At 47.9% G+C, this 19,099-nt stretch overlaps 36 non-coding genes across 36 annotated transcripts; all 36 read left to right on the forward strand.

The window, feature by feature from the left end:
* The first annotated feature begins 217 nt into the window (after positions 1-217).
* On the forward strand, positions 218-288 carry trnag-ccc (transfer RNA glycine (anticodon CCC)). Its single transcript has one exon. It is a non-coding gene; the product is annotated as a tRNA-Gly (tRNA).
* A 298-nt stretch (positions 289-586) lies between these two features.
* On the forward strand, positions 587-657 carry trnag-ccc (transfer RNA glycine (anticodon CCC)). The gene has a single exon. It is a non-coding gene; the product is annotated as a tRNA-Gly (tRNA).
* A 299-nt stretch (positions 658-956) lies between these two features.
* Positions 957-1,027, forward strand: trnag-ccc (transfer RNA glycine (anticodon CCC)). The gene has a single exon. It is a non-coding gene; the product is annotated as a tRNA-Gly (tRNA).
* A 622-nt stretch (positions 1,028-1,649) lies between these two features.
* Positions 1,650-1,720, forward strand: trnag-ccc (transfer RNA glycine (anticodon CCC)). Its single transcript has one exon. It is a non-coding gene; the product is annotated as a tRNA-Gly (tRNA).
* Positions 1,721-2,019: 299 nt separating this feature from the next.
* Positions 2,020-2,090, forward strand: trnag-ccc (transfer RNA glycine (anticodon CCC)). The gene has a single exon. It is a non-coding gene; the product is annotated as a tRNA-Gly (tRNA).
* A 298-nt stretch (positions 2,091-2,388) lies between these two features.
* Positions 2,389-2,459, forward strand: trnag-ccc (transfer RNA glycine (anticodon CCC)). Its single transcript has one exon. It is a non-coding gene; the product is annotated as a tRNA-Gly (tRNA).
* Positions 2,460-2,758: 299 nt separating this feature from the next.
* On the forward strand, positions 2,759-2,829 carry trnag-ccc (transfer RNA glycine (anticodon CCC)). The gene has a single exon. It is a non-coding gene; the product is annotated as a tRNA-Gly (tRNA).
* A 252-nt stretch (positions 2,830-3,081) lies between these two features.
* Positions 3,082-3,152, forward strand: trnag-ccc (transfer RNA glycine (anticodon CCC)). Its single transcript has one exon. It is a non-coding gene; the product is annotated as a tRNA-Gly (tRNA).
* A 299-nt stretch (positions 3,153-3,451) lies between these two features.
* trnag-ccc (transfer RNA glycine (anticodon CCC)) lies at positions 3,452-3,522 on the forward strand. Its single transcript has one exon. It is a non-coding gene; the product is annotated as a tRNA-Gly (tRNA).
* Positions 3,523-3,774: 252 nt separating this feature from the next.
* trnag-ccc (transfer RNA glycine (anticodon CCC)) lies at positions 3,775-3,845 on the forward strand. The gene has a single exon. It is a non-coding gene; the product is annotated as a tRNA-Gly (tRNA).
* A 299-nt stretch (positions 3,846-4,144) lies between these two features.
* trnag-ccc (transfer RNA glycine (anticodon CCC)) lies at positions 4,145-4,215 on the forward strand. The gene has a single exon. It is a non-coding gene; the product is annotated as a tRNA-Gly (tRNA).
* Positions 4,216-4,513: 298 nt separating this feature from the next.
* trnag-ccc (transfer RNA glycine (anticodon CCC)) lies at positions 4,514-4,584 on the forward strand. Its single transcript has one exon. It is a non-coding gene; the product is annotated as a tRNA-Gly (tRNA).
* A 299-nt stretch (positions 4,585-4,883) lies between these two features.
* trnag-ccc (transfer RNA glycine (anticodon CCC)) lies at positions 4,884-4,954 on the forward strand. The gene has a single exon. It is a non-coding gene; the product is annotated as a tRNA-Gly (tRNA).
* Positions 4,955-5,206: 252 nt separating this feature from the next.
* Positions 5,207-5,277, forward strand: trnag-ccc (transfer RNA glycine (anticodon CCC)). Its single transcript has one exon. It is a non-coding gene; the product is annotated as a tRNA-Gly (tRNA).
* Positions 5,278-5,576: 299 nt separating this feature from the next.
* trnag-ccc (transfer RNA glycine (anticodon CCC)) lies at positions 5,577-5,647 on the forward strand. The gene has a single exon. It is a non-coding gene; the product is annotated as a tRNA-Gly (tRNA).
* A 252-nt stretch (positions 5,648-5,899) lies between these two features.
* On the forward strand, positions 5,900-5,970 carry trnag-ccc (transfer RNA glycine (anticodon CCC)). Its single transcript has one exon. It is a non-coding gene; the product is annotated as a tRNA-Gly (tRNA).
* A 299-nt stretch (positions 5,971-6,269) lies between these two features.
* Positions 6,270-6,340, forward strand: trnag-ccc (transfer RNA glycine (anticodon CCC)). Its single transcript has one exon. It is a non-coding gene; the product is annotated as a tRNA-Gly (tRNA).
* A 298-nt stretch (positions 6,341-6,638) lies between these two features.
* Positions 6,639-6,709, forward strand: trnag-ccc (transfer RNA glycine (anticodon CCC)). The gene has a single exon. It is a non-coding gene; the product is annotated as a tRNA-Gly (tRNA).
* Positions 6,710-7,008: 299 nt separating this feature from the next.
* trnag-ccc (transfer RNA glycine (anticodon CCC)) lies at positions 7,009-7,079 on the forward strand. The gene has a single exon. It is a non-coding gene; the product is annotated as a tRNA-Gly (tRNA).
* Positions 7,080-7,747: 668 nt separating this feature from the next.
* trnag-ccc (transfer RNA glycine (anticodon CCC)) lies at positions 7,748-7,818 on the forward strand. Its single transcript has one exon. It is a non-coding gene; the product is annotated as a tRNA-Gly (tRNA).
* Positions 7,819-8,484: 666 nt separating this feature from the next.
* trnag-ccc (transfer RNA glycine (anticodon CCC)) lies at positions 8,485-8,555 on the forward strand. Its single transcript has one exon. It is a non-coding gene; the product is annotated as a tRNA-Gly (tRNA).
* A 299-nt stretch (positions 8,556-8,854) lies between these two features.
* Positions 8,855-8,925, forward strand: trnaa-cgc (transfer RNA alanine (anticodon CGC)). Its single transcript has one exon. It is a non-coding gene; the product is annotated as a tRNA-Ala (tRNA).
* A 297-nt stretch (positions 8,926-9,222) lies between these two features.
* trnag-ccc (transfer RNA glycine (anticodon CCC)) lies at positions 9,223-9,293 on the forward strand. The gene has a single exon. It is a non-coding gene; the product is annotated as a tRNA-Gly (tRNA).
* A 298-nt stretch (positions 9,294-9,591) lies between these two features.
* On the forward strand, positions 9,592-9,662 carry trnag-ccc (transfer RNA glycine (anticodon CCC)). Its single transcript has one exon. It is a non-coding gene; the product is annotated as a tRNA-Gly (tRNA).
* Positions 9,663-10,329: 667 nt separating this feature from the next.
* Positions 10,330-10,400, forward strand: trnaa-cgc (transfer RNA alanine (anticodon CGC)). The gene has a single exon. It is a non-coding gene; the product is annotated as a tRNA-Ala (tRNA).
* A 2,742-nt stretch (positions 10,401-13,142) lies between these two features.
* trnag-ccc (transfer RNA glycine (anticodon CCC)) lies at positions 13,143-13,213 on the forward strand. Its single transcript has one exon. It is a non-coding gene; the product is annotated as a tRNA-Gly (tRNA).
* A 620-nt stretch (positions 13,214-13,833) lies between these two features.
* On the forward strand, positions 13,834-13,904 carry trnag-ccc (transfer RNA glycine (anticodon CCC)). Its single transcript has one exon. It is a non-coding gene; the product is annotated as a tRNA-Gly (tRNA).
* A 1,037-nt stretch (positions 13,905-14,941) lies between these two features.
* Positions 14,942-15,012, forward strand: trnag-ccc (transfer RNA glycine (anticodon CCC)). The gene has a single exon. It is a non-coding gene; the product is annotated as a tRNA-Gly (tRNA).
* A 620-nt stretch (positions 15,013-15,632) lies between these two features.
* trnag-ccc (transfer RNA glycine (anticodon CCC)) lies at positions 15,633-15,703 on the forward strand. Its single transcript has one exon. It is a non-coding gene; the product is annotated as a tRNA-Gly (tRNA).
* Positions 15,704-16,000: 297 nt separating this feature from the next.
* Positions 16,001-16,071, forward strand: trnag-ccc (transfer RNA glycine (anticodon CCC)). The gene has a single exon. It is a non-coding gene; the product is annotated as a tRNA-Gly (tRNA).
* Positions 16,072-16,368: 297 nt separating this feature from the next.
* On the forward strand, positions 16,369-16,439 carry trnag-ccc (transfer RNA glycine (anticodon CCC)). The gene has a single exon. It is a non-coding gene; the product is annotated as a tRNA-Gly (tRNA).
* A 299-nt stretch (positions 16,440-16,738) lies between these two features.
* trnag-ccc (transfer RNA glycine (anticodon CCC)) lies at positions 16,739-16,809 on the forward strand. Its single transcript has one exon. It is a non-coding gene; the product is annotated as a tRNA-Gly (tRNA).
* Positions 16,810-17,107: 298 nt separating this feature from the next.
* On the forward strand, positions 17,108-17,178 carry trnag-ccc (transfer RNA glycine (anticodon CCC)). Its single transcript has one exon. It is a non-coding gene; the product is annotated as a tRNA-Gly (tRNA).
* A 252-nt stretch (positions 17,179-17,430) lies between these two features.
* trnag-ccc (transfer RNA glycine (anticodon CCC)) lies at positions 17,431-17,501 on the forward strand. The gene has a single exon. It is a non-coding gene; the product is annotated as a tRNA-Gly (tRNA).
* A 252-nt stretch (positions 17,502-17,753) lies between these two features.
* Positions 17,754-17,824, forward strand: trnag-ccc (transfer RNA glycine (anticodon CCC)). Its single transcript has one exon. It is a non-coding gene; the product is annotated as a tRNA-Gly (tRNA).
* Positions 17,825-18,123: 299 nt separating this feature from the next.
* On the forward strand, positions 18,124-18,194 carry trnag-ccc (transfer RNA glycine (anticodon CCC)). The gene has a single exon. It is a non-coding gene; the product is annotated as a tRNA-Gly (tRNA).
* The last annotated feature ends 905 nt before the right edge of the window (positions 18,195-19,099 follow it).

Raw genomic sequence — 19,099 nt, forward strand, 5'->3', positions numbered from 1 at the left:
CTGGCCCACTTCAATCCAAATGCTACTTGCATTGGCTGTTGCTTTTGGTCCGATATCCCTAATCAGTTATTTTCTTCACATTCAATATTTTGCTCCGAGATCCCTAATCAGTTGCTTTCATTAAATTGAAGATTTTAAACATCCATACGTGGTGCTCCTAAAAAAGCAGAGAATGTGAAAACTTATCTGCCCACGCTGCAGCTACCACTTCGACTGAGCATCGGTGGTTCAGTGGTAGAATTCTCGCTTCCCAAGCGTGAGACCTGGGTCCGATTCCCGGCCGATGCATACTGGGTGCATGTTTCTTCAGAGACATGTAGCTGTTGCAGCTCTCGGTGTTCTCCTAAAGCTGCCCGGCTAACTGGATGTTCTGGCCCACTTCAATCCAAATGCTACTTGCATTTGGCTGGTGCTTTTGGTCCGATATCCCTAATCAGTTGCTTTCATCACATTAAATTTTTGGGTCCGAGATCCCTAATCAGTTGCTTACATCACATTTAAGATTTTAAACGTCCATACGTGGTGCTCCTAAGAGCACCGGACGTGTGGATTTAGCTTCCCACGCTGCAGGCACCATTTCAGCTGAGCATCGCTGGTTCAGTGGTAGAATTCTCGCTTCCCAAGCGTGAGACCCGGGTCCGATTCCCGGCCGATGCAAACTTGGTGCATATTTCTTCAGAGACATGTAGCTGTTGCAGCTCTCGGTGTTCTCCTTAAGCTGTCCGGCTAACTGGACGTTCTGGCCCTCTTCAATGCAAATGCTACTTGCATTGGCTGGTGCTTTTGGTCCGAAATCCCTAATCAGTTATTTTCTTCACATTCAATATTTTGCTCCGAGATCCCTAATCAGTTGCCTTCATTAAATTGAAGATTTTAAACATCCATACGTGGTGCTCCTAAAAAAGTAGAGAACGTGTAAACTTATCTGCCCACGCTGCAAGGACCACTTCGACTGAGCATCGGTGGTTCAGTGGTAGAATTCTCGCTTCCCAAGCGTGAGACCCGGGTCCGATTCCCGGCCGATGCAAACTTGGTGCATATTTCTTCAGAGACATGTAGCTGTTGCAGCTCTCGGTGTTCTCCTTAAGCTGCCCGGCTAACTGGACGTTCTGGCCCACTTCAATGCAAATGCTACTTGCATTGGCTGGTGCTTTTGGTCCGATATCCCAAATCAGTTATTTTCTTCACATTCAATATTTTGCTCCGAGATCCCTAATCAGTTGCCTTCATTAAATTGAAGATTTTAAACATCCATACGTGGTGCTCCTAAAAAAGCAGAGAACGTGTAAACTTATCTCCCCACGCTGCAGGCAACATTTCAACTGAGCATCGGTGGTTCAGTGGTAGAATTCTCGCTTCCCAAGCGTGAGACCTGTGTCCGATTCCCGGCCGATGCATACTGGGTGCATGTTTCTTCAGAGACATGTAGCTGTTGCAGCTCTCAGAGTTCTCCTAGAGCTGTCCAGATAACTGGACGTTCTGGCCCACTTTGATGCAAATGCTACTTACATTGGTTGGTGCTTTTTGTCCGAGATCCCTAATCGGTTGCCTTCATTAAATTGAAGATTTTAAATGTCCATACGTGGTGCTCCTAAAAGCACCGGATGTGTTGACTTAGTTGCCCACGCTGCAGGCAACATTTCAACTGAGCATCGGTGGTTCAGTGGTAGAATTCTCGCTTCCCAAGCGTGAGACCCGGGTCCGATTCCTGGCCGATGCATACTGGGTGCATGTTTCTTCAGAGACATGTAGCTGTTGCAGATCTCGGTGTTCTCCTAAAGCTGCCCGGCTAACTGGACGTTCTGGCCCACTTCAATCCAAATGCTACTTGCATTGGCTGTTGCTTTTGGTCCGATACCCCTAATCAGTTATTTTCTTCACATTCAATATTTTGCTCCGAGATCCCTAATCAGTTGCTTTCATTAAATTGAAGATTTTAAACATCCATACGTGGTGCTCCTAAAAAAGCAGAGAACGTGAAAACTTATCTGCCCACGCTGCAGCTACCACTTCGACTGAGCATCGGTGGTTCAGTGGTAGAATTCTCGCTTCCCAAGCGTGAGACCTGGGTCCGATTCCTGGCCGATGCATACTGGGTGCATGTTTCTTCAGAGACATGTAGCTGTTGCAGCTCTCGGTGTTCTCCTAAAGCTGCCTGGCTAACTGGACGTTCTGGCCCACTTCAATCCAAATGCTACTTGCATTTGGCTGGTGCTTTTGGTCCGATATGCCTAATCAGTTGCTTTCATCACATTAAATTTTTGGGTCCGAGATCCCTAATCAGTTGCTTACATCACATTTAAGATTTTAAACGTCCATACGTGGTGCTCCTAAGAGCACCGGACGTGTGGATTTAGCTGCCCACGCTGCAGGCACCATTTCAGCTGAGCATCGCTGGTTCAGTGGTAGAATTCTCGCTTCCCAAGCGTGAGACCCGGGTCCGATTCCCGGCCGATGCAATCTTGGTGCATATTTCTTCAGAGACATGTAGCTGTTGCAGCTCTCGGTGTTCTCCTTAAGCTGTCCGGCTAACTGGACGTTCTGGCCCTCTTCAATGCAAATGCTACTTGCATTGGCTGGTGCTTTTGGTCCGAAATCCCTAATCAGTTATTTTCTTCACATTCAATATTTTGCTCCGAGATCCCTAATCAGTTGCCTTCATTAAATTGAAGATTTTAAACATCCATACGTGGTGCTCCTAAAAAAGCAGAGAACGTGTAAACTTATCTGCCCACGCTGCAGGTACCACTTCGACTGAGCATCGGTGGTTCAGTGGTAGAATTCTCGCTTCCCAAGCGTGAGACCCGGGTCCGATTCCCGGCCGAAGCAAACTTGGTGCATATTTCTTCAGAGACATGTATCTGTTGCAGCTCTCGGTGTTCTCCTAAAGCTGCCCGGATAACTGGACGTTCTGGCCCACTTCAATGCAAATGCTACTTACATTGGTTGGTGCTTTTGGTCCGAGATCCCTAATCGGTTGCCTTCATTAAATTGAAGATTTTAAACATCCATACGTGGTGCACCTAAACGCACCGGATGTGTTGACTTAGTTGCCCACGCTGCAGGCACCATCTCATCTGAGCATCGGTGGTTCAGTGGTAGAATTCTTGCTTCCCAAGCGTGAGACCCGGGTCCGATTCCCGGCCAATGCAAACTTGGTGCATATTTCTTCAGAGACATGTAGCTGTTGCAGCTCTCGGTGTTCTCCTTAAGCTGCCCGGCTAACTGGACGTTCTGGCCCACTTCAATGCAAATGCTACTTGCATTGGCTGGTGCTTTTGGTCCGATATCCCAAATCAGTTATTTTCTTCACATTCAATATTTTGCTCCGAGATCCCTAATCAGTTGCCTTCATTAAATTGAAGATTTTAAACATCCATACGTGGTGCTCCTAAAAAAGCAGAGAACGTGTAAACTTATCTCCCCACGCTGCAGGCAACATTTCAACTGAGCATCGGTGGTTCAGTGGTAGAATTCTCGCTTCCCAAGCGTGAGACCTGGGTCCGATTCCCGGCCGATGCATACTGGGTGCATGTTTCTTCAGAGACATATAGCTGTTGCAGCTCTCAGAGTTCTCCTAGAGCTGTCCAGATAACTGGACGTTCTGGCCCACTTCGATGCAAATGCTACTTACATTGGTTGGTGCTTTTGGTCCGAGATCCCTAATCGGTTGCCTTCATTAAATTGAAGATTTTAAATGTCCATATGTGGTGCTCCTAAAAGCACCGGATGTGTTGACTTAGTTGCCCACGCTGCAGGCAACATTTCAACTGAGCATCGGTGGTTCAGTGGTAGAATTCTCGCTTCCCAAGCGTGAGACCCGGGTCCGATTCCTGGCCGATGCATACTGGGTGCATGTTTCTTCAGAGACATGTAGCTGTTGCAGATCTCGGTGTTCTCCTAAAGCTGCCCGGCTAACTGGACGTTCTGGCCCACTTCAATCCAAATGCTACTTGCATTGGCTGTTGCTTTTGGTCCGATATCCCTAATCAGTTATTTTCTTCACATTCAATATTTTGCTCCGAGATCCCTAATCAGTTGCTTTCATTAAATTGAAGATTTTAAACATCCATACGTGGTGCTCCTAAAAAAGCAGAGAACGTGAAAACTTATCTGCCCACGCTGCAGCTACCACTTCGACTGAGCATCGGTGGTTCAGTGGTAGAATTCTCGCTTCCCAAGCGTGAGACCTGGGTCCGATTCCCAGCCGATGCATACTGGGTGCATGTTTCTTCAGAGACATGTAGCTGTTGCAGCTCTCGGTGTTCTCCTAAAGCTGCCCGGCTAACTGGACGTTCTGGCCCACTTCAATCCAAATGCTACTTGCATTTGGCTGGTGCTTTTAGTCCGATATGCCTAATCAGTTGCTTTCATCACATTAAATTTTTGGGTCCGAGATCCCTAATCAGTTGCTTACATCACATTTAAGATTTTAAACGTCCATACGTGGTGCTCCTAAGAGCACCGGACGTGTGGATTTAGCTGCCCACGCTGCAGGCACCATTTCAGCTGAGCATCGCTGGTTCAGTGGTAGAATTCTCGCTTCCCAAGCGTGAGACCCGGGTCCGATTCCCGGCCGATGCAAACTTGGTGCATATTTCTTCAGAGACATGTAGCTGTTGCAGCTCTCGGTGTTCTCCTTAAGCTGTCCGGCTAACTGGACGTTCTGGCCCTCTTCAATGCAAATGCTACTTGCATTGGCTGGTGCTTTTGGTCCGAAATCCCTAATCAGTTATTTTCTTCACATTCAATATTTTGCTCCGAGATCCCTAATCAGTTGCCTTCATTAAATTGAAGATTTTAAACATCCATACGTGGTGCTCCTAAAAAAGCAGAGAACGTGTAAACTTATCTGCCCACGCTGCAGGTACCACTTCGACTGAGCATCGGTGGTTCAGTGGTAGAATTCTCGCTTCCCAAGCGTGAGACCCGGGTCCGATTCCCGGCCGATGCAAACTTGGTGCATATTTCTTCAGAGACATGTAGCTGTTGCAGCTCTCGGGGTTCTCCTAAAGCTGCCCGGATAACTGGACGTTCTGGCCCACTTCAATGCAAATGCTACTTACATTGGTTGGTGCTTTTGGTCCGAGATCCCTAATCGGTTGCCTTCATTAAATTGAAGATTTTAAACATCCATACGTGGTGCACCTAAAAGCACCGGATGTGTTGACTTAGTTGCCCACGCAGCAGGCACCATCTCATCTGAGCATCGGTGGTTCAGTGGTAGAATTCTTGCTTCCCAAGCGTGAGACCCGGGTCCGATTCCCGGCCGATGCAAACTTGGTGCATATTTCTTCAGAGACATGTAGCTGTTGCAGCTCTCGGTGTTCTCCTTAAGCTGCCCGGCTAACTGGATGTTCTGGCCCACTTCAATGCAAATGCTACTTGCATTGGCTGGTGCTTTTGGTCCGATATCCCAAATCAGTTATTTTCTTCACATTCAATATTTTGCTCCGAGATCCCTAATCAGTTGCCTTCATTAAATTGAAGATTTTAAACATCCATACGTGGTGCTCCTAAAAAAGCAGAGAAGGTGTAAACTTATCTCCCCACGCTGCAGGCAACATTTCAACTGAGCATCGGTGGTTCAGTGGTAGAATTCTCGCTTCCCAAGCGTGAGACCTGGGTCCGATTCCCGGCCGATGCATACTGGGTGCATGTTTCTTCAGAGACATGTAGCTGTTGCAGCTCTCAGAGTTCTCCTAGAGCTGTCCAGATAACTGGACGTTCTGGCCCACTTCGATGCAAATGCTACTTACATTGGTTGGTGCTTTTGGTCCGAGATCCCTAATCGGTTGCCTTCATTAAATTGAAGATTTTAAATGTCCATACGTGGTGCTCCTAAAAGCACCGGATGTGTTGACTTAGTTGCCCACGCTGCAGGCAACATTTCAACTGAGCATCGGTGGTTCAGTGGTAGAATTCTCGCTTCCCAAGCGTGAGACCCGGGTCCGATTCCTGGCCGATGCATACTGGGTGCATGTTTCTTCAGAGACATGTAGCTGTTGCAGATCTCGGTGTTCTCCTAAAGCTGCCCGGCTAACTGGACGTTCTGGCCCACTTCAATCCAAATGCTACTTGCATTGGCTGTTGCTTTTGGTCCGATATCCCTAATCAGTTATTTTCTTCACATTCAATATTTTGCTCCGAGATCCCTAATCAGTTGCTTTCATTAAATTGAAGATTTTAAACATCCATACGTGGTGCTCCTAAAAAAGCAGAGAACGTGAAAACTTATCTGCCCACGCTGCAGCTACCACTTCGACTGAGCATCGGTGGTTCAGTGGTAGAATTCTCGCTTCCCAAGCGTGAGACCTGGGTCCGATTCCCGGCCGATGCATACTGGGTGCATGTTTCTTCAGAGACATGTAGCTGTTGCAGCTCTTGGTGTTCTCCTAAAGCTGCCCGGCTAACTGGACGTTCTGGCCCACTTCAATCCAAATGCTACTTGCATTTGGCTGGTGCATTTGGTCCGATATCCCTCATCAGTTGCTTTCATCACATTAAATTTTTGGGTCCGAGATCCCTAATCAGTTGCTTACATCACATTTAAGATTTTAAACGTCCATACGTGGTGCTCCTAAGAGCACCGGACGTGTGGATTTAGCTGCCCACGCTGCAGGCACCATTTCAGCTGAGCATCGCTGGTTCAGTGGTAGAATTCTCGCTTCCCAAGCGTGAGACCCGGGTCCGATTCCCGGCCGATGCAAACTTGGTGCATATTTCTTCAGAGACATGTAGCTGTTGCAGCTCTCGGTGTTCTCCTTAAGCTGCCCGGCTAACTGGACGTTCTGGCCCTCTTCATTGCAAATGCTACTTGCATTGGCTGGTGCTTTTGGTCCGAAATCCCTAATCAGTTATTTTCTTCACATTCAATATTTTGCTCCGAGATCCCTAATCAGTTGCCTTCATTAAATTGAAGATTTTAAACATCCATACGTGGTGCTCCTAAAAAAGCAGAGAACGTGTAAACTTATCTGCCCACGCTGCAAGGACCACTTCGACTGAGCATCGGTGGTTCAGTGGTAGAATTCTCGCTTCCCAAGCGTGAGACCCGGGTCCGATTCCCGGCCGATGCAAACTTGGTGCATATTTCTTCAGAGACATGTAGCTGTTGCAGCTCTCGGTGTTCTCCTTAAGCTGCCCGGCTAACTGGACGTTCTGGCCCTCTTCAATGCAAATGCTACTTGCATTGGCTGGTGCTTTTGGTCCGAAATCCCTAATCAGTTATTTTCTTCACATTCAATATTTTGCTCCGAGATCCCTAATCAGTTGCCTTCATTAAATTGAAGATTTTAAACATCCATACGTGGTGCTCCTAAAAAAGCAGAGAACGTGTAAACTTATCTGCCCACGCTGCAGCTACCACTTCGACTGAGCATCGGTGGTTCAGTGGTAGAATTCTCGCTTCCAAGGGTTAGACCCGGGTCCGAATCCCGGCCGATGCAACCTGGGTGCATATTTCATCAGAGACATGTAGCTGTTGCAGCTCTCGGTGATCTCCTAAAGCTGCCCGGATAACTGGATGTTCTGGCCCACTTCAATGCAAATGCTACTTGCATTGGCTGGTGCTTTTGGTCCGATATCCCTAATCAGTTATTTTCTTCACATTCAATATTTTGCTCCGACATCCCTAATCAGTTGCCTTCATTAAATTGAAGATTTTAAACATCCATACGTGGTGCTCCTAAAAAAGCAGAGAACGTGTAAACTTATCTGCCCACGCTGCAAGGACCACTTCGACTGAGCATCGGTGGTTCAGTGGTAGAATTCTCGCTTCCCAAGCGTGAGACCCGGGTCCGATTCCCGGCCGATGCAAACTTGGTGCATATTTCTTCAGAGACATGTAGCTGTTGCAGCTCTCGGTGTTCTCCTTAAGCTGCCCGGCTAACTGGACGTTCTGGCCCTCTTCAATGCAAATGCTACTTGCATTGGCTGGTGCTTTTGGTCCGAAATCCCTAATCAGTTATTTTCTTCACATTCAATATTTTGCTCCGAGATCCCTAATCAGTTGCCTTCATTAAATTGAAGATTTTAAACATCCATACGTGGTGCTCCTAAAAAAGCAGAGAACGTGTAAACTTATCTGCCCACGCTGCAGCTACCACTTCGACTGAGCATCGGTGGTTCAGTGGTAGAATTCTCGCTTCCAAGGGTTAGACCCGGGTCCGAATCCCGGCCGATGCAACCTGGGTGCATATTTCATCAGAGACATGTAGCTGTTGCAGCTCTCGGTGATCTCCTAAAGCTGCCCGGATAACTGGATGTTCTGGCCCACTTCAATGCAAATGCTACTTGCATTGGCTGGTGCTTTTGGTCCGATATCCCTAATCAGTTATTTTCTTCACATTCAATATTTTGCTCCGACATCCCTAATCAGTTGCCTTCATTAAATTGAAGATTTTAAACGTCCATACGTGGTGCGCCTAAGAGCACCGGACGTGTGGATTTAGCTGCCCACGCTGCAGGCAACATCTCAACTGAGCATCGGTGGTTCAGTGGTAGAATTCTCGCTTCCCAAGCGTGAGACCCGGGTCCGATTCCAGGCCGATGCATACTGGGTGCATGTTTCTTCAGAGACATGTAGCTGTTGCAGCTCTCGGTGGTCTCCTAAAGCTGCCCGGCTAACTGGACGTTCTGGCCCACTTCAATCCAAATGCTACTTGCATTGGCTGGTGATTTTGGTCCGATATCCCTAATCAGTTATTTTCTTCACATTCAATATTTTGCTCCGAAATCCCTAATCACTTGCCTTCATTAAATTGAAGATTTTAAACATCCATACGTGGTGCTCCTATAAAAGCAGAGAACGTGTAAACTTATCTGCCCACGCTGCAGGCACCACTTTCACTGAGCATCGGTGGTTCAGTGGTAGAATTCTCGCTTCGCAAGCGTGAGACCCGGGTCCGAATCCCGGCCGTTGCAACCTGGGTGCATATTTCATCAGAGACATGTAGCTGTTGCAGCTCTCGGTGTTCTCCTAGAGCTGTCCAGATAACTGGACGTTCTGGCCCACTTCAATCCAAATGCTACTTGCATTTGGCTGGTGCTTTTGGTCCGATATCCCTAATCAGTTGCTTTCATCACATTCAATTTTTGGTCCGAGATCCCTAATCAGTTGCTTACATCACATTCAAGATTTTAAACGTCCATACGTGGTGCTCCTAAGAGCACCGGACGTGTGGATTTAGCTGCCCACGCTGCAGGCACCATCACAACTGAGCATCGGTGGTTCAGTGGTAGAATTCTCGCTTCCCAAGCGTGAGACCTGGGTCTGATTCCCGGCCGATGCAAACTTGGTGCATATTTCTTCAGAGACATGTAGCTGTTGCAGCTCTCGGCGTTCTCCTTAAGCTGCCCGGCTAACTGGACGTTCTGGCCCACTTCAATGCAAATGCTACTTGCATTGGCTGGTGCTTTTGGGTCCGATATCCCTAATCAGTTATTTTCTTCACATTCAATATTTTGCTCCGAGATCCCTAATCAGTTGCCTTCATTAAATTGAAGATTTTAAACGTCCATACGTGGTGCGCCTAAGAGCACCGGACGTGTGGATTTAGCTGCCCACGCTGCAGGCAACATCTCAACTGAGCATCGGTGGTTCAGTGGTAGAATTCTCGCTTCCCAAGCGTGAGACCCGGGTCCGATTCCAGGCCGATGCATACTGGGTGCATGTTTCTTCAGAGACATGTAGCTGTTGCAGCTCTCGGTGTTCTCTTGAAGCTGCCCGGCTAACTGGACGTTCTGGCCCACTAAAATGCAAATGCTACTTGCATTGGCTGGTGCTTTTGGTCCGAGATCCCTAATCAGTTATTTTCTTCACATTCAATCTTTTGCTCCGAGATCCCTAATCAGTTGCCTTCATTAAATTGAAGAATTTAAACATCCATATGTGGTGCTCCTAAGAGCACCGGACGTGTGGATTTAGCTGCCCACGCTGCAGGCACCATCGCAACTGAGCATCGCTGGTTCAGTGGTAGAATTCTCGCTTCCCAAGCGTGAGACCCAGGTCTGATTCCCGGCCGATGCAAACTTGGTGCATATTTCTTCAGAGACATGTAGCTGTTGCAGCTCTCGGTGTTCTCCTTAAGCTGCCCGGCTAACTGGACGTTCTGGCCCACTTCAATGCAAATGCTACTTGCATTGGCTGGTGCTTTTGGTCCGATATCCCTAATCAGTTATTTTCTTCACATTCAATATTTTGCTCCGAAATCCCTAATCAGTTGCCTTCATTAAATTGAAGATTTTAAACATCCATACGTGGTGCTCCTGTAAAAGCAGAGAACGTGTAAACTTATCTGCCCACACTGCAGGCATCACTTTCACTGAGCATCGGTGGTTCAGTGGTAGAATTCTCGCTTCGCAAGCGTGAGACCCGGGTCCGAATCCCGGCCGATGCAACCTGGGTGCATATTTCATCAGAGACATGTAGCTGTTGCACCTCTCGGTGTTCTCCTAAAGCTGCCCGGCTAACTGGACGTTCTGGGCCACTTCAATCCAAATGCTACTTGCATTTGCTGGTGCTTTTGGTCCGATATCCCTAATCAGTTATTTTCTTCACATTCAATCTTTTGCTCCGAGATCCCAAATCAGTTGCCTTCATTAAATTGAAGATTTTAAACATCCATATTTGGTGCTCCTAAGAGCACCGGACGTGTGGATTTAGCTGCCCACGCTGCACTCACCATCTCAACTGAGCATCGCTGGTTCAGTGGTAGAATTCTCGCTTCCCAAGCGTGAGACCCAGGTCTGATTCCCGGCCGATGCAAACTTGGTGCATATTTCTTCAGAGACATGTAGCTGTTGCAGCTCTCGGTGTTCTCCTTAAGCTGCCCGGCTAACTGGACGTTCTGACCCACTTCAATGCAAATGCTACTTGCATTGGCTGGTGCTTTTGGTCCGATATCCCTAATCAGTTATTTTCTTCACATTCAATATTTTGCTCCGAGATCCCTAATCAGTTGCCTTCATTATATTGAAGATTTTAAACATCCATACGTGGTGCTCCTAAAAAAGCAGAGAACGTGTAAACTTATCTGCCCACGCTGCAGCTACCACTTCGACTGAGCATCGGTGGTTCAGTGGTAGAATTCTCGCTTCCCAAGCGTGAGACCCGGATCCGAATCCCTGCCGATGCAACCTGGGTGCATATTTCATCAGAGACATGTAGCTGTTGCAGCTCTCGGTGATCTCCTAAAGCTGCCCGGATAACTGGATGTTCTGGCCCACTTCAATGCAAATGCTACTTGCATTGGCTGGTGTTTTTGGTCCGATATCCCTAATCAGTTATTTTCTTCACATTCAATATTTTGCTCCGAGATCCCTAATCAGTTGCCTTCATTATATTGAAGATTTTAAACGTCCATACGTGGTGCCCCTAAGAGCACCGGACGTGTGGATTTAGCTGCCCACGCTGCAGGCTCCATCTCAACTGAGCATCGGTGGTTCAGTGGTAGAATTCTCGATCCCCAAGCGTGAGGCCCGGGTGCGATTCCAGGCCGATGCAAACTGGGTGCATATTTCATCGGAGACATGTAGCTGTTGAAGCTCTCAAAGTTCTCCTAAAGCTGCCCGCATAACTGGACGTTCTGGCGCACTTCAATGCAAGTGCTACTTGCATTGGCTGGTGCTTTTGGTCCGAGATCCCTAATCGGTTGCCTTCATTAAATTGAAGATTTTAAACATCCATACGTGGTGCTCCTAAAAGCACCGGATGAGTTCACTTAGTTGCCCACGCTGCAGGCACCATTTCAACTGAGCATCAGTGGTTCAGTGGTAGAATTCTCGCATCCCAAGCGTGAGACCCGGGTCAGATTCCCGGCCGATGCAACCTGGTTGCATATTTCATCAGAGACATGTAGCTGTTGCAGCTCTCGGTGTTCTCCTAAAGCTGCCCGGCTAACTGGACGTTCTGGCCCACTTCAATGCAAATGCTACTTGCATTGGCTGGTGCTTTTGGTCCGATATCCCTAATCAGTTGCTTTTATCACATGAAATATTTGGGTCCGAGAACCCTAATCAGTTGCCTTCATTAAATTGAAGATTTTAAACATCCATACGTGGTGCTCCTAAAAAAGCAGAGAACGTGTAAACTTATCTGCCCACGCTGCAGGCAACATTTCATCTGAGCATCGGTGGTTCAGTGGTAGAAATCTCGCTTCCCAAGCGTAAGACCCGGGTCAGATTCCCGGCCGATGCATACTGGGTGCATGTTTCTTCAGAGACATGTAGCTGTTGCAGCTCTTGGTGTTCTCCTGAAGCTGCCCGGCTAACTGGACGTTCTGGCCCACTTCAATGCAAATGCTACTTACATTCGTTGGTGCTTTTGTTCAGAGGTCCCTAATCGGTTGCCTTCATTAAATTGAAGATTTTAAACATCCACACGTGGTGCTCCTAAAAGCAACGGATGTGTTGACTTAGTTGCCCACGCTGCAGGCACCATCTCAACTGAGCATCGGTGGTTCAGTGGAAGAATTCTCGCTTCCCAAGCGTGAGACCTGGGTCTGATTCCTGGCCGATGCAACCTGGGTGCATATTTCATCAGAGACATGTAGCTGTTGCAGCTCTCGGTGTTCTCCTAAAGCTGCGCGGCTAACTGGAGGTTCTGGCCCACTTCAATGCAAATGCTACTTGCATTGGCTGGTGCTTTTGCTCCGATATCCCTAATCAGTTGCTTTCATCACATTAAATTTTTGGGTCCGAGATCCCTAATCAGTTGCTTACATCACATTTAAGATTTTAAACGTCCATACGTTGTGCTCCTAAGAGCACCGGACGTGTGGATTTAGCTGCCCACGCTGCAGGCACCATCTCAACTGAGAATCGCTGGTTCAGTGGTAGAATTCTCGCTTCCCAAGCGTGAGACCCGGGTCCGATTCCCGGCCGATGCAAACTTGGTGCATATTTCTTCAGAGACATGTAGCTGTTGCAGATCTCGGTGTTCTTCTTAGGCTGTCCGGCTAACTGGACGTTCTGTCCCACTTCAATGCAAATGCTACTTGCATTGGCTGGTGCTTTTGGTCCGAGATCCCTAATCAGTTGCCTTCATTAAATTGAAGATTTTAAACATCCATACGTGGTGCTCCTAAAAGCAACGGATGTGTTGACTTAGTTGCCCACGCTGCAGGCACCATCTCAACTGAGCATCGGTGGTTCAGTGGTAGAATTCTCGCTTCCCAAGCGTGAGACCTGGGTCTGATTCCCGGCCGATGCAACCTGGGTGCATATTTCATCAGAGACATGTAGCTGTTGCAGCTCTCGGTGTTCTCCTAAAGCTGCGCGGCTAACTGGAGGTTCTGGCCCACTTCAATGCAAATGCTACTTGCATTGGCTGGTGCTTTTGCTCCGATATCCCTAATCAGTTGCTTTCATCACATTAAATTTTTGGGTCCGAGATCCCTAATCAGTTGCTTACATCACATTTAAGATTTTAAACGTCCATACGTTGTGCTCCTAAGAGCACCGGACGTGTGGATTTAGCTGCCCACGCTGCAGGCACCATATCAACTGAGAATCGCTGGTTCAGTGGTAGAATTCTCGCTTCCCAAGCGTGAGACCCGGGTCCGATTCCCGGCCGATGCAAACTTGGTGCATATTTCTTCAGAGACATGTAGCTGTTGCAGATCTCGGTGTTCTCCTTAAGCTGTCCGGCTAACTGGACGTTCTGTCCCACTTCAATGCAAATGCTACTTGCATTGGCTGTTGCTTTTGGTCCGAGATCCCTAATCAGTTGCCTTCATTAAATTGAAGATTTTAAATGTCCATACGTGGTGCTCCTAAGAGCACCGGACGTGTGGATTTAGCTGCCCACGCTGCAGGCACCATCTCAACTGAGCATCGGTGGTTCAGTGGTAGAATTCTCACTTCCCAAGCGTGAGACCCGGGTCCGATTCCCGGCCGATGCAAACTTGGTGCATATTTCTTCAGAGACATGTAGCTGTTGCAGCTCTTGGTGTTCTCCTTGAGCTGCCCGGCTAACTGGACGTTCTGGCCCACTTCAATGCAAATGCTACTTGCATTGGCTGTTGCTTTTGGTCCGATCTCCCTAATCAGTTATTTTCTTCACAATCAATATTTTGCTCCGAGATCCCTAATCAGTTGCCTTCATTATATTAAAGATTTTAAACATCCATACGTGGTGCTCCTAAAAAAGCAGAGAACGTGTAAACTTATCTGCCCACGCTGCAGCTACCACTTCGACTGAGCATCGGTGGTTCAGTGGTAGAATTCTCGCTTCCCAAGCGTGAGACCCGGATCCGAATCCCTGCCGATGCAACCTGGGTGCATATTTCATCAGAGACATGTAGCTGTTGCAGCTCTCGGTGATCTCCTAAAGCTGCCCGGATAACTGGATGTTCTGGCCCACTTCAATGCAAATGCTACTTGCATTGGCTGGTGTTTTTGGTCCGATATCCCTAATCAGTTATTTTCTTCACATTCAATATTTTGCTCCGAGATCCCTAATCAGTTGCCTTCATTATATTGAAGATTTTAAACGTCCATACGTGGTGCCCCTAAGAGCACCGGACGTGTGGATTTAGCTGCCCACGCTGCAGGCTCCATCTCAACTGAGCATCGGTGGTTCAGTGGTAGAATTCTCGATCCCCAAGCGTGAGGCCCGTGTGCGATTCCAGGCCGATGCAAACTGGGTGCATATTTCATCGGAGACATGTAGCTGTTGAAGCTCTCAAAGTTCTCCTAAAGCTGCCCGCATAACTGGACGTTCTGGCGCACTTCAATCCAAATGCTACTTGCATTGGCTGGTGCTTTTGGTCCGATATCCCTAATCAGTTATTTTCTTCACATTCAATCTTTTGCTCCGAGATCCCTAATCAGTTGCCTTCATTAAATTGAAGATTTTAAACAACCATACGTGGTGCTCCTAAAAAAGCAGAGAACGTGTAAACTTATCTGCCCACGCTGCAGGCAACATTTCAACTGAGCATCGGTGGTTCAGTGGTAGAATTCTCACTTCCCAAGCGTGAGACCCGGGTCTGATTCCCGGCCGGTGCATACTGGGTGCATGTTTCTTCAGAGACATGTAGCTGTTGCAGCTCTCGGTGTTCTCCTAAAGCTGCCCGGCTAACTGGACGTTCTGGCCCACTTCAATCCAAATGCTACTTGCATTGGCTGGTGCTTTTGGTCCGATATCCCTAATCAGTTATTTTCTTCACATTCAATCTTTTGCTCCGAGATCCCTAATCAGTTGCCTTCATTAAATTGAAGATTTTAAACATCCATATGTGGTGCTCCTAAGAGCACCGGACGTGTGGATTTAGCTGCCCAAGCTGCAGGCACCATCTCAACTGAGCATCGCTGGTTCAGTCGTACAATTCTCGCTTCCCAAGCGTGAGACCCGGGTCCGATTCCCGGCCGATGCAACCTGGGTGCATATTTCATCAGAGACATGTAGCTGTTGCAGCTCTCGGTGATCTCCTAAAGCTGCCCGGATAACTGGACGTTCTGGCCCACTTCAATGCAAATGCTACTTACATTGGTTGGTGCTTTTGGTCCGAGATGCCTAATCAGTTGCCTTCATTAAATTGAAGATTTTAAAAGTCCATACGTGGTGCTCCTAAGAGCACCGGACGTGTGGATTTAGCTGCCCACGCTGCAGGCAACATTTCAACTGAGCATCGGTGGTTCAGTGGTAGAATTCTCGCTTCCCAAGCGTGAGACCCGGGTCCGCTTCCCGGCCGATGCATACTGGGTGCATGTTTCTTCAGAAACATGTAGCTGTTGCAGCTCTCGGTGTTCTCCTAAAGCTGCGCTGCTAACTGGACGTTCTGGCCCACTTCAATCCAAATGCTACTTGCATTGGCTGGTGCTTTTGCTCCGATATCCCTAATCAGTTGCTTTCATCACATTAAATTTTTTGGTCCGAGATCCCTAATCAGTTGCCTTCATTAAATTGAAGATTTTAAACATCCATACGTGGTGCTCCTAAGAGCACCGGACGTGTGGATTTAGCTGCCCACGCTGCAGGCACCATTTCAGCTGAGCATCGGTGGTTCAGTGGTAGAATTCTCGCTTCCCAAGCGTGAGACCCGGGTCCGATTCCCGGCCGATGCATACTGGGTGCATGTTTTTTCAGAGACATGTAGCTGTTGCAGCTCTCGGTGTTCTCTTGAAGCTGCCCGGCTAACTGGACGTTCTGGCCCACTTCAATGCAAATGCTACTTGCATTGGCTGGTGCTTTTGGTCCGAGATCCCTAATCAGTTATTTTCTTCACATTCAATCTTTTGCTCCGAGATCCCTAATCAGTTGCCTTCATTAAATTGAAGAATTTAAACATCCATACGTGGTGCTCCTAAGAGCACCGGACGTGTGGATTTAGCTGCCCACGCTGCAGGCACCATCTCAACTGAGCATCGGTGGTTCAGTGGTAGAATTCTCGCTTCCCAAGCGTGAGACCCGGGTCCGATTCCCGGCCGATGCATACTGGGTGCATGTTTCTTCAGAGACATGTAGCTGTTGCAGCTCTCGGTGTACTCCTAAAGCTGCCCGGCTAACTGGACGTTCTGGCCCACTTCAATCCAAATGCTACTTTCATTGGCTGGTGCTTTTGGTCCGACATCCCTAATCAGTTATTTTCTTCACATTCAATATTTTGATCCGAGATCCCTAATCAGTTGCCTTCATTAAATTGAAGATTTTAAACATCCATACGTGGTGCTCGTAAAAAAGCAGAGAACGTGTAAACTTATCTGCCCACGCTGCAGGCACCACTTCCACTGAGCATTGGTGGTTCAGTGGTAGAATTCTCGCTTCCCAAGCGTGAGACCCGGGTCCGAATCCCGGCCGATGCAACCTGGGTGCATATTTCATCAGAGACATGTAGCTGTTGCAGCTCTCGGTGTTCTCCTAAAGCTGCCCGGCTAACTGGATGTTCTGGCCCACTTCAATCCAAATGCTACTTGCATTTGGCTGGTACTTTTGGTCCGATATCCCTAATCAGTTATTCTCTTCACATTCAATGTTTTGCTCCGAGATCCCTAATCAGATGCCTTCATTAAATTGAAGTTTTTAAACGTCCATACGTGGTGCTCCTAAAAGCACTGGATGTGTTGACTTAGCTGTCCACGCTGCAGGCACCATTTCAACTGAGCATCGGTGGTTCAGTGGTAGAATTCTCGTTTCCCAAGCGTGAGACCTGGGTCCGAATCCCGGCCGATGCAACCTGGGTGCATATTTCATCAGAGACATGTAGCTGTTGCAGCTCTCGGTGATCTCCTAAAGCTGCCCGGATAACTGGACGTTCTGGCCCACTTCAATGCAAATGCTACTTACATTGGTTGGTGCTTTTGGTCCGAGATGCCTAATCAGTTGCCTTCATTAAATTGAAGATTTTAAAAGTCCATACGTGGTGCTCCTAAGAGCACCGGACGTGTTAACTTATCTGCCAACGCTGCAGCTTCCACTTCGACTGAGCATCGGTGGTTCAGTGGTAGAATTCTCGTTTCCCAAGCGTGAGACCTGGGTCCGAATCCCGGCCGATGCAACCTGGGTGCATATTTCATCAGAGACATGTAGCTGTTGCAGCTCTCGGTGATCTCCTAAAGCTGCCCGGATAACTGGACGTTCTGGCCCACTTCAATGCAAATGCTACTTACATTGGTTGGTGCTTTTGGTCCGAGATGCCTAATCAGTTGCCTTCATTAAATTGAAGATTTTAAAAGTCCATACGTGGTGCTCCTAAGAGCACCGGACGTGTGGATTTAGCTGCCCACGCTGCAGGCAAAATCTCAACTGAGCATCGGTGGTTCAGTGGTAGAATTCTCGCTTCCCAAGCGTGAGACCCGGGTCCGATTCCCGGCCGATGCAAACTTCGTGCATATTTCTTCAGAGACATGTAGCTGTTGCAGCTCTTGGTGTTCTCCTTGAGCTGCCCGGCTAACTGGACGTTCTGGCCCACTTTAATGCAAATGCTACTTGCATTGGCTGTTGCTTTTGGTCCGATCTCCCTAATCAGTTATTTTCTTCACGATCAATATTTTGCTCCGAGATCCCTAATCAGTTGCCTTCATTAAATTGAAGATTTTAAACATCCATACGTGGTGCTCCTAAAAAAGCAGAGAACGTGTAAACTTATCTGCCCACGCTGCAGGCACCACTTCCACTGAGCATCGGTGGTTCAGTGGTAGAATTCTCGCTTCCCAAGCGTGAGACCCGGGTCCGAATCCCGGCCGATGCAACCTGGGTGCATATTTCATCAGAGACATGTAGCTGTTGCAGCTCTCGGTGTTCTCCTAAAGCTGCCCGGCTAACTGGACGTTCTGGCCCACTTCAATCCAAATGCTACTTGCATTTGGCTGGTGCTTTTGGTCCGATATCCCTAATCAGTTATTCTCTTCACATTCAATGTTTTGCTCCGAGATCCCTAATCAGATGCCTTCATTAAATTGAAGTTTTTAAACGTCCATACGTGGTGCTCCTAAAAGCACCGGATGTGTTGACTTAGCTGCCCACGCTGCATGCATCATCTCAACTGAGCATCGGTGGTTCAATGGTAGAATTCTCACTTCCCAAGTATGAGACCCGGGTCCGATTCCCGGCCGATGCAACCTGGGAGCAAATTTCATCAGCGACCTGTAGCTGTTGCAGCTCTCGGTGTTCTCCTAAAGCTGCCCGGATAGCTGGACGTTCTAGTCCACTTCAATGCAAATGCTTCTTGCATTGGGTGGTGCTTTTGGTCCGATATCCCTAATCAGTTATTTTCTTCACATTCAATATTTTGCTCCGAGATCCCTAATCAGTTGCCTTAATTAAATTGAAGATTTTAAACATCCAAACGTGGTGCTCCTAAAAGCACCGTATGTGTTGACTTAGTTGCCCACGCTGCAGGCACCATTTCAACTGAGCATCAGTGGTTCAGTGGTAGAATTCTCGCATCCCAAGCGTGAGACCCGGGTCAGATTCCCGGCCGATGCAACCTGGTTGCATATTTCATCAGAGACATGTAGCTGTTGCAGCTCTCGGTGTTCTCCTAAAGCTGCCCGGCTAACTGGACGTTCTGGCCCACTTCAATGCAAATGCTAATTGCATTGGGTGGTGCTTTTGGTCCGATATCCCTAATCAGTTGCTTTTATCACATGAAAT

The sequence above is a fragment of the Triplophysa dalaica genome, chromosome 19, assembly GCF_015846415.1.
Source record: "Triplophysa dalaica isolate WHDGS20190420 chromosome 19, ASM1584641v1, whole genome shotgun sequence".
NCBI lineage: Eukaryota > Metazoa > Chordata > Actinopteri > Cypriniformes > Nemacheilidae > Triplophysa > Triplophysa dalaica.